The 11,526-nt window shown below is 41.1% G+C and overlaps 1 long non-coding RNA gene across 1 annotated transcript; it reads right to left on the minus strand.

The window, feature by feature from the left end:
- Positions 1 to 4,882: 4,882 nt before the first annotated feature.
- Positions 4,883 to 9,198, minus strand: LOC148685833 (uncharacterized). Its single transcript, XR_015949827.1, has 2 exons — positions 9,068 to 9,198; positions 4,883 to 5,192 (listed from the first exon to the last, which is right to left on the minus strand). It is a non-coding gene; the product is annotated as an uncharacterized LOC148685833 (long non-coding RNA).
- Between the last annotated feature and the right edge of the window lie 2,328 nt (positions 9,199 to 11,526).

Consider the following 11,526-nt stretch of genomic DNA (forward strand, 5'->3'; position numbering starts at 1 on the left):
GTACCCCTAAACATTTTATTTTATTTTTAGGGGGGGAAGCACTGCATAGTTTAAAAGTAATTTAATTATAATGGAATTAGAATGATGGAGGCGGATTCTATTAAAACGGATATAGTACAAATCTGCTATCTATTCCAGGATCTCATTTTACACAGTAAATGTGGTGAAGGTCCACTGAAAATACCAGTTTGGGCTGGATAACCCATCCCCCCAAAAAATTAAACATTTAGGGGCATAGCCAACCAAGTCATATTCAGGGGTAGACACACTGAAATCAATGGACAGGTTAGATTAAAGCCCAAATATTTCAGTGGCTCTATCCTGTGTATGACTTGGTCAAATATCACCCTAAGTATTTTATGGGTGGAAATCCTATTCCACCAAAATTGGTCATTTCAGTGGAGCTCTGACATTAGGTATTGAAGAAGGTAGATGGAATTTACACGGTGCGCCATGAAGATCAAGGGAATGCCGAAATACATACCCATAGTGATTAACTCTATGTGCTCAAATGATGATTGCACATCTATATTATTATTTTGTGCAAATGCACAGACTTTGGTCTAGGGCTAGGTTGAAGTTATTTGGAATTTATCTGGTTTTGAGGCTGCTGCTGCTGACATGCCATTGTCTTTTGCCATTCTTGCTTTTCTTTCAGGTAGCTCCTGAATCTTATTGAAATGACTTGGGGTCACTTGTCATGCATTATGGAGAACAGTAATTCATGTGTCAGAAAAAGTTAACCCAACCGTCATACTGGGATTTGTGACTGGTGAAGTGAACATTTCAAGACACCCATTGTTGAAGAAAGCCATGAGCCTCGGGGTAATGGTCCTATTGCCACTTTCTGCCAGAGTGTCATAGGTTTTTAAGCACACATAAGCTTATTTCTAACTCAGGCTGAAGAATCGCCTAGGATTTTAAAAAATAAATTTAGAAATCATTTTCTCTGCAGTTAAGTAATACGACAACTGCAAAGAACCAAGCACCAACTATGAGCTACCTTCAACAAGGAACTGTTTGCTCAAATAAAACAGCACAGATTAAGTTTGCACATGTTTGATCATTTCGCCTACTTAATTCAGCTTCCAAAATTCAGGGGCATGATTCATCCCCTTCCATTCACACAGCTCTAAACATGCAGAAGCAGATTTGAAAGCAGCCTTGTAACAGCTTCCCTGCCTCCCCACCACCTTGGCCAGATGCACAGATATTGCCAGTACATTGTGACGATGTGTCTACCTTTACAAGTGGCTAACTTGCAGTCACATCCAAAAATCTGTGCACTGCAGAGCACTGATGCAACTTGAGGGGATTTCTAGTATGTCACATTTAGGAATAAGTGAGAACTTGAGAGGAAGAGCTCAAAATGTGAACTTCTCTTGACAATTTGAGTTGGAGCTCCTCCAAAGCCCCTTTTAAGTCTGCCCCAATTCAAACTGGATCTTACATTCCCATTTTAAAACTGAGATTATAAATTCAAGTTCCACCATCTCGACTGCATATGAATATGATGCCCTTTCTCATTCAAGGAACCCTGTATTAAGTTGTATTCAGTCATTTGTAGCTGGGAACTGTAGAACTTGTAGATAAATCACATGATCTCAGATGCAAATGGTAGAAGTCCTTCAATATCTAGTTACCCCCTTCCCAAGGGCTTGGAGGAAGTGAAGGTGGGTTGGCACCTAAATCAGGCTTTTCAAATGTTCCATTAAACATTCAAATAACCTATGAAGGTTGTCCAAGTGTTTGACTGGAGCTGTCAAACAGCCTCGTTTATTTTGGGGGTTAGGAATGAGAAGCAGCTTGTGTTTATAGGGATATTCCAAGATATTCCACATACAGCACACAACAAGCCAAGAATATGTTCTACTCACAATTGGTTCAATTTAGAAGCCACATTAGGTGATAGTGTGATTAAATTCTAAGAGAAAGCTGGCAGACACCAGCTAGGGGTGGGGAAACAGTTCCAGTTTCTACCACTTCCATTCCATCTCATTTCTACAGTCTTAAAAAAAAATCTGAAAAACGCCAAACCAAACCAAATGAAATCACTTGCTTTTGTGAGGTGTTCAAAGAACTGCCCCCTTTTCTGTCTGTCTTTCAAAGCAGCTGCCTTGAGCAGCCAGCTAGCATAGCTGCTGCCACATTAACTGGTTTTTGGGAGCGCACATCTCCCAGGTTGTGATGGGTAGTGATGATGCACCATCCCACTGGCTGTTGCCATGAGTCCAGTCTGGTATGAAGAAAAAAGAAAGGAGAGGTTCCGGCCACTGGTAGGACTGAAGTTCCTTATGCAGATGAAGTGGGTGACTTTCCAATGTGGATTAGATGATTTCCAAATCCACCTGAAATGAGCTGGGGAGAGTGGGCACTTTTGGGGGGGAGGGAGAGGCATCAATAATACTAATACCGTAGTAATTCTGCTTTTCAAATATGTGTCATACTCAACAATTGCACAAGTCCTTAGAGCCTGTGTATAAATTTCCCATCGCCGGCTCTGGAAGTGAAATATTTATGGATAAAAATGGTTTTGGCTTGTGGTCTTGTTTGCAGACTGTTTTGTTACAGCTGAACATTACGGAGCCCACCCCCAGCCTCGGATGTGTGTGTACGTGTGTTTGCCAGTGTTTTGCTTAATTATAAAGTAGCCCTTTGAAACATATCACATTTTCCTCCATTTCAAAACACAGCGATGAAACATTAATTTTTAGGACAAAAATAAAGCAGGGTTGTTTGCACAATTTCACTTGTCTTTACTCTTTGAGTTAAACAAGAGCAAATTCACTGGTTGATTTTGGATATGATTTTCTAACACAATATTTAAATGAAGTCACTAATTAATGATATAAAAATACCTGTTTGTTATTAAGCAAAAGCAACCAGATGCTGCACACACAGCCAATTAACATTTGCAACATTTTTTTTGCAGATTAGCATTCCGGGGGGGGGCGGCTTTGGAATGGGCAGGATCCAATTCCATTTTAAGCTGTTGCAATTCAATTTTTCCCACATCATCTATGGAATAATGCCTAGCTTCAATATGCAATATGGACAGTGTCAATGTTCATTTTAATGTTATGTTTGCAATGGTTTGGGGCAATGAGGAGTTCCTCAATTGCTGAATTTTTGCTTCCCACTGTAGTAAAAAGGTAAAGGACCCTGGACAGTTAAGTCCAGTTGAATTTGACTATGGGGTGCAGCACTCATCTCTGCTTTCAGGCTGAGGGAGCCAGCATTTGTCCACAGACAGCTTTCCCAGGTCATGTGGCCAGCATGACTAAACACTTCTGGCGCACGGAAACGCTGTTTATCTTCCCGCCGCAGTGATGCCTATTGATCTATACATGCTCGTATGCTTTTGAACTGCTGGTTTCGCACTGTAGTACTTCTGGAAAAGATAGCAGACTTTAGGTATAAACAGAAATCACACAGTTCTGAGTATTCTTTTTTAAATCAGCTGACAGTGAAATCTTATGCATACTCATTGACCCAACACTTCTACAGAATGGCAAAGGAAGTTTGGAATGGAAAGCCTGCTCATCAGATGTAGACTCCTTGTGCAATTTAGAACCCTAATCATGTAGCACACCATTTTAAACCCTCGTGGCTTACCCCAAAGAATCCCGGGAACTGTAGTGTGTTTTTTTTCCATGTCCTGGGAGTTGCTAGGAGATTCCTATTCCCCCTGGAGAGCTACAATTCCCAGAGTTCCTTGTGAAGAGGGATTGATTGATACTCTGAGAATAGCAAACTCTCAGCAACCTTAACAAACTACAGTTCTCAGGATTCTTTGGGTTAAGCCATGACAGTTTAAAGTGGTGTGATACTGCTGTTGATGTACCATAGTGATGGGGCCGTAATCCCAATCCACATAACTAATGTTGAAAGAACAAATGAAACATCAAGCAGGCGTAGCAATACTGATGAACAGGCTCATTGGAAGCTGAATTATTATAAAATTAAATTTGATTATAAAAAAAGGAAGGTGAATTTTTACACAATCAAATAGTGTTTCAAGAAAAATGGCTCCATCACAAAAACCACCATTTCTGATGTCAAACACTTGTTGCAGCTCTATTTAAATAACTGCCATTAAAATTAAAGGAACTTAAAAGTCCTTAACTCAGTGTTATTAATTGCAGCATTAGTCTCTGTATGAAGCTTATTCTGGCGCCCGTAATAAGCAAAATGGGTCTGACCAGATTAAGAAGAGAACCACAAAGTTATGGACGTCTCAATAATTAGACATTGTTAACTAGGAAAGCAGGACAGATGTTGGGTGATTGCTGCAATATGCTCCTAATTTCCCACAACTATTTGCGGCAGTTCCCTGTGTAACCAATACGTACCAGCACATCTACACATGGATTAAGACTGCATTAACTGTTGTTACGTGTGTACCCTGCCTTAGGAACATAGGAAGCTGCCTTAGGCTGAGTCCTGCAGAGTCTCTTTCAGGCAGGAGTCTCTTTCAACCCTCCTGGAGATGCTGAGGGACCATCTGCTTGTAAGGCAGAAGCTCTTCCCCCAAGCTCTGCCCCTTCCATCTCTTTCCCTAGCCTTCAGAGCAGTTTATGCTCACAACCATGAGTTATCACTTGCAAGACTCTCATTCTGAGTTTTAAAATGTATCTTCTTCATTTTTGTTTACTGTCTACTGGCATGTTCTGCATGTCTACAAGGGCAAAACCAATCATAATTCCTAAACAGTATAGAAATTGCAATACCCATTTGATTTATTTCCCCTCTGCTTTCATCAACTCTCCACATCTCGTAAATAAGGTCCCAAATAATGTCCTAAATAATGTCTCACTCAGGGATGCTCATGTGCCACAATATTTATCAACATGTATACATGAAATATATGCTTAGTTCAAAATAATGGTACTTTGATCATTTATTTATGTTAAGAGGTGGTCGTTATACCCGAGCGTAGCTTCTGCTGTTTCATTTATGGCACAGAAACAGAGTGATTACTGTATGATGAGGTAACCGCACTCGGGGGTATTACAAAACATGAAATACAACTGAGTTGAGGAAGTTCTCCTAATTTTCCAGGCCTGTGATTATCTCATAGGAGCTCACAGCTTGCAGTTACCAGATGTTTCACAATATCAGTGGCTCTGGAGTTGCTTCCATGTTATAACAAGAAGATTTTACAGCACAGACGAAGGCTGGCATTTTCTCTGCTGGAAGAAGACAAAATTGGCAATTTAGAACAGCGGTTTTAGCTGAGCAGTTTGGTTAACATCAATTAATCTAATTTATTAAAACATTAAGGAACCAATCACAATCAAGGCATACCATAGTTCTTATATGTGCCATGTACATCTATGGCTTAATATTCTTTCATTCAAGCTGCAGCAGAAAACATATAGGATCTAAGCCTAAACCACGTAGATGCCCAGCTTCTGTGGGATTATTTGTGTGTGTGGACTTTGCCCTCCAAATAGTAGCTGATGGGCCAGGTTCTATATTATTATATTCACAGCTATGAAACAGAGTAACGTGGGTGGCATGTGTTACATACAAAATGCAAAAAGCTGAGATAGCATTGCAGTGATTTGGTTTGCATGTAAAGCTAAGCCAAAGCCTGGCTTAGCATGAACAAGTAAACGTGGGCTTCCAAAGGGAAAATCACAGCCAGTTTGCGCCTTCTCTATTCCTGTGGCTGTTACATTGCTGTGAGCTTTGGCTTAGTCAGTGTTATGTCTGAACCCAGGCTCATGGTTTATCTTGTTCCAGACAAGCCGGAAGCAGTTGCCAAGGCTTGTTCTATGGCTGACCACTCATTGGGGAGACAAATGACAAACCATTGGGTTAGGGGGTAATGCGGTAACCGTGGCTTAACTCACAGCTGTGTAGCAACAGCAGGACAGTGGGGACAGTAGAGGGGTCATGATCTTCTCTCTAGTTGTTCAGATGTTTCCTCATTTGCTGTAGATCATTCTTTGGCTTAGCATTAGGTGGAAAAGGGCTTGCCTCTCACAACTTTTAAAAACCAATGTTTTTATTACAGCAAAAGCCAGCAATACAGAATAACATAATTCCAAACGAAAGAAAATCAGCAATAACATCACCAGAAATAAAACAATTACACAAAAGGGATTTGCAATGTGTCATTCAATAGAAGGGATTTGCGTTTCTTGATAGCTAAAGTGCAGAATTTGGCCACGTCATATGACACTGGGCTTGAGGAATCTTCCAGAATGAATTTTCGTAAGAGTTCGGGGGGGGGGGGGGAATTCCAAATAATACTGCAAGGGTGTAAATTTTGATAAAAGGGGTAAAATAAGTCGAGCTCGTTCTTCACTATAAAATTCACAAAATAAAAGAATGTGAGTCACAGATTCTACCTTGTTAGACATGCAAGGGCAAAGGTGCTCATAAGAGACCATTTAATCACACCTTAATTAAAACTCAGTTCTAATACCAAACATACATTTCTGGTGATGTATATTGATGTTCCATTGTCCACAAATGTCAACCCAGAATGCCCTTCCACAATATGCATCAGCAAGCAACAGGTCTTAAAATTTTCTTACAGCACAATCCTAAACATTATATGGAATTAAGTTTCAGCTGGTAATGGGCTTTAAAGAGAGTCTCTTAATTCTGCAATTTATTTTAAAGCCAGATGTTTATGCACGTCAACAGAATGGAAAGAGATTTTAAAAGGCGTATTTTATTGTGTATAAGGTCCTAGCACCAGGCTGAAAAACAGGGTAACGGTGCAACATGATTTCCAGTAAAAAAACAACCAACCACTTAGTACTGAAGCAACAGTACTGTAGATCAGGGGAAGAATAGCTGTGAATGGGTGTGCAACAATGTGCCAAAGAGTGGGAGGTGGGTCTTTTTTCACATAACTCTTTGCTCTTTCAAAGTGGCAAATTTCACAAGGCAAATTGAACATCATGAAAATTTACCACAGCACTAAATGCATTTAATAGGACTATTCGAGGTTCATAATGCGGTGTGCAAGCTATAGAATTACACAGAAGAATTACAGTGGCAGTATAATTCTGAATATCACCTAATGGAGACAAACACAAGGGGGAAGGCCCTCTCCTTTGTGCCCAGCTAGTGGTCATCCAAAAGTTGTGAAATATACTTGGAGTCGAGAGTGAATTTCATGCTCTTTATTCAGCTTGTTGTAGCAATAGAAGAAGAAGAGAAGAATGGCTCTTTCCCCAAAAACGTCTGCTTATATACATTATTTACACAATGGGCCTTGTGTGATTGGCTACTTCAGGGCTGCACCTGTGGGCCAATCTGGTTGTGGGTTGACTTCTGCCAGCAGCCTGATTGGCTGCTCCTGTAGGTCAATCAGGTTGCTGATTCACTTCCACCTGGAGCTGGATTGGGTGGCTCCTGCGGACCAATCAGACTGCTGCATTCTGGATCCTATTGTTCTAGGATTCAGCTCAGCACATAACAAGTTTCTTAGTTGGCTAGTGAATGCTGGACTACATGGAACTTGGTCTGATCTGGTCAGGCCATGCTTGAAAGTTCTGTGTAAGTGCCCACATGAAAACAGCCACACTTTCCTGAGAGTTCTGGGATGTCAGTCAACAAACGGAAGCACTTGGTTCAGCATTGGTGATTGGTGACAAAAGCCACAACTCAGTAGTAGAGCACATGTTTTGCATGTAAAAGGTCCCAGGTTTAATCCTTGGCATCTTCTGAACGGGCTAAGAAACACCTGGCTTGAAAATGTGGGTAGCTACTGGCAGTCAGTGTTGAGAATACTGTGCTACATGGACCAATATTTATGTGGTAAGGTAAAGGTAAAGGATGCCTGACAGTTAAGTCTAGTCGTGAACAACTCTGGGGTTGCGGCGCTCATCTCGCTTTACAGGCCGAGAGAGCCGGCGCTTGTCCGCAGACAGTTTTTCCGGGCCATGTGGCCAGAATGACAAAGTCGCTTGTGGTGAAACCAGAGCAGTGCACAGAAATGCTGTTTACATTCCCGCCAGAGCGGTACCTATTTACTGTATATACTTGCACTTTGACGTGCTTTCGAACTGCTAGGTTGGCAGAAGCTGGGACCGAGCAACAGGAGCTCACCCCATCGCAGGGATTCAAACCGCCAACCTTCCAATCAGCAAGCCCAAGTCTCGGTGGTTTAGACCACAGCGCCACCCGCCATGTGGTAACATGTGGTAATTTCTAGGATAACGCCTGTTTCTCTTTTTTTTAAAATAAAAAAAATAGTGTTACATTTGTCACTTTTCAATCCTCATGTATGGATGAATTATTTGTCCATTTGCTCTAATTTGCCATCACAGCCACTTATTACTGACCTGCTTTTAAGTAGGTTTTTGGACAACCAAGTGATTGTGAGATACTTTAAATCAAATCCGGGGCCATTGGGACTGTCACTGAAGTCCCACTTGTTTGCTAAACTATTTCTACAATGGATGATCTCTTATTGAAACAGAAGTAGCTGCCCCATGATGATCAGTGGCGGAGCTTCATGCTCTGGCACCGGGGGGCGGAGAGCAGGCGGGGGTGGGGCTGGCGTGCATCCTGGGAGCGGGGCATGCGTCCTGGGGCGGAGTACGCCACCTGCAGGGGCATGGCGCCCAGCGCAGTGGGAGTACCCGACCGTGATGGCACCCTGCCGGGATCGTGCTGCCAGGGGCGGTGCACTCCTCCCGCACGCCTCTTCCTCTGCCAGTGCCCATGATACTAAATTTGTAAAATGTTACAAATTCTTATTGATTCAAGCTCAATCATTAAACAGATTACTGAAAAATCATGATGACTCGAAATCCTTAAATTACATGTAGTTCTGATACCTTAATAAAACCTAAACAAAATTGAAATTAGTGCTAGTGCTGTCTGTTTAGATTATAAATAGGTTTCTTGGCAAGCTTGCATCTAATAAACATAATATATGATGTGTAGGGGGAAAGGAGTATGAAATGAAACAGATGTTCATCTTCAAACAAATACATTCAATATCACATTTGAAGCAAGCATTCATCATTCCTTCACCAAGAAGATTCCCACTGCGGTTAACCACATCTTTAAGAACATAACAGTGATATCTACTTACAAGGCAGCTACATTCATAATGGAAAGGAGTAAAAGATGGAAACAGCTGCAGCGGAGGTTTAGTGGACTTCTGCAGATTGAAAAAGGAAATCATGACTCTACTTAGACAGGTTTTATTTGGCTATAATCAGGTTTGGCTGCTCTGCTCCCCAGGGAATACAGTAATTATGGCTCACTAGACTGAAGATAATTACTGCATTCCAAGGGGGTTGGCACCTGCTCTTCTCTTTCATGCTGAGTTTAAGAAAAGAAGAATTTACTGCTGGATCCAGGACTGGATGGATCCATAACCTGTCCTGCTTGTGTTCCGTGTGCATAGTTAAATACCAGTGGTCAGGGATCTGTATGAATGAAACCACTCCTCAGTATGAGCAACTTTTCGTTTATTTATTTATTTATCGACCTATCAACTTTTTATCCTGTCATTCTTCCAAGGTGCTGCCTATTGTGTCAGCTCCCCATTTTATCCGCTCAACAAACCTGATCATGAGCGCGATCAGGGCACATACACGCAGTGAAGTGATGCCTCTTTAATCTACATACATCTTCCATAGATTCCTGCCTGTTCTCTGAGATCTGCTGGAGGAACGGTGCTAACTGTCCCTCGTGGCATCTCTTTGGCAGCTGCAAGAAACGGGGCATTTAGGACCTCTATTGTGGGAATTCATTGACTTCGTCAGGTGTTTTCTGTGTTTAGTTTTAGACCACTTGAAAGGAGGGAGTCCTTTCTAGGCCAGGAGATTCAGCTGCAGAAGACAAGGGCAGGGACACTTAGATCCGTACCCTACTGTAGCGACTACTGTATCATTTATTTATTTTTGTCTTTTAAATATATTGTAAGCTGCTTCGATAATTTCAGTTATTTGCAGAGTATAAAAGTTCCTAAATAGAATTTATTTATTTAAGCCTACTTTGCCATATGAACCAGTTTTGTGTTCTTTGCCTTTTATGCTTTTTTACTTTTTTTTTTTTACTTTTGATTTCATTGTTTTCATGATGATGTACATGGCTTTGAGAAGATCTTTTTCTTGATTTTCCGATATAGAACTGTATGCATAAATAAAGTAATAAAATAAATTCATAACAAGGCCTTCATTTCCTTGTTTCAGTTCTTTGTGAAGTGCATGCAACTAAAACAAAACACAACAGATATTGAATTGTATAATGATGTTTTCTGTTGGCTTGAGCACAATAGTTAAGGACAACAGCCAGTCTTTCGGCAGTAACTAGCGACTGTTGTTATGAATAACATTTTTAAAGAAGCAGCTTCACCTTCATAATCATGCTTAGGTCTGAAGAAGGACCTGATAATAAGTTGTGGGTTTTTATGCATTACTGGAGATGCCCAAATCAATGCCAAAGAAATAAACAATGAAGGAAGGAGGCAATGAGAAACATAGACTGAAGATTTAACTTCAGAATAAATCTGAAAACAATCGTGACCTTGAAACCCAATTGCATTTAGGCAGCTGGAAAAGACACATTTATTTATTTATTTAGCATGGAAGGGTTCATCAGTGAATATTTTAGGATTGTCAAGGGAGCTGCAACAGACGGTAAGTAACTCTGCTGGGAAGAAAGAGGTACTAAAAGTTGGTTATTTGTGTTGTGTACAGAACGCCGGCTGGTGTACCGCAGAATAGTAATACTGCAGGGCCAGCATAAGTGGGTTCCATCTTAGCCAGCCAGATACCCTAATCCTTAAACTACCCTTCCTACCAGCCAGCCATTCCTGCTTTTATTGTAAATTTTACTTACTGGGTGGTGAAGTGGGAGAAGTAGTGGTTCCAGTGATGAGAAACAAAGGAAGAATCTTCTTGTGGCCATGCAAGGCAGAGAAAGCATTTCATTCAAGGGGACTCCAACAAACTTTTCCAGTGTCAAACAATTGCAACTTTTCATGGATTTAACAAATTAGAAACCAGCACTTCAAAAGCCATCAGAACCTCTAATGATCTTTTTGGAATCTGCCTTTCTTTTGTCCCAACTTCTTCCCTTACAATTCTACAGAATGAGAGGCACTTTACAAGGACCTCAGTGTGGTTGATTTTCCACCATGACTGTTCCCAAGTCATTCCTGGCATTCCTGCTGATTCTTTTGGGAAGTGATGCATCTCTCCAAGTGATAGGAGGTGTTAGTAGTAGATGGCTGGAAGTAGTCATGTTAAAATGACACTAAAATGAAAGTAAGGCAAAAGGAAGGAAGGAAGGAAGGAAGGAAGGAAGGAAGGAAGGAAGGAAGGAAACCAATAGACCACCATCTTATAAAAGAGCAATATAAAAACAGCGAGTGGAAATAAGAATAAAAATGAAACACATTAACAAAAACAACCTCCAAAGGATTAAGCAGCCTGGGAAAATAAGTCTGGGGCCAAAATGATATATTAAAGCAAGACCTAAGTGTATGAGCAAGAGACACAGGTGGCATTGTGGGTTAAACCACAGAGCCTAGGGCTTGCT

Source organism: Zootoca vivipara, chromosome 4, assembly GCF_965207765.1.
Source record: "Zootoca vivipara chromosome 4, rZooViv2.hap1.1, whole genome shotgun sequence".
In the NCBI taxonomy this organism is placed as follows: domain Eukaryota; kingdom Metazoa; phylum Chordata; class Lepidosauria; order Squamata; family Lacertidae; genus Zootoca; species Zootoca vivipara.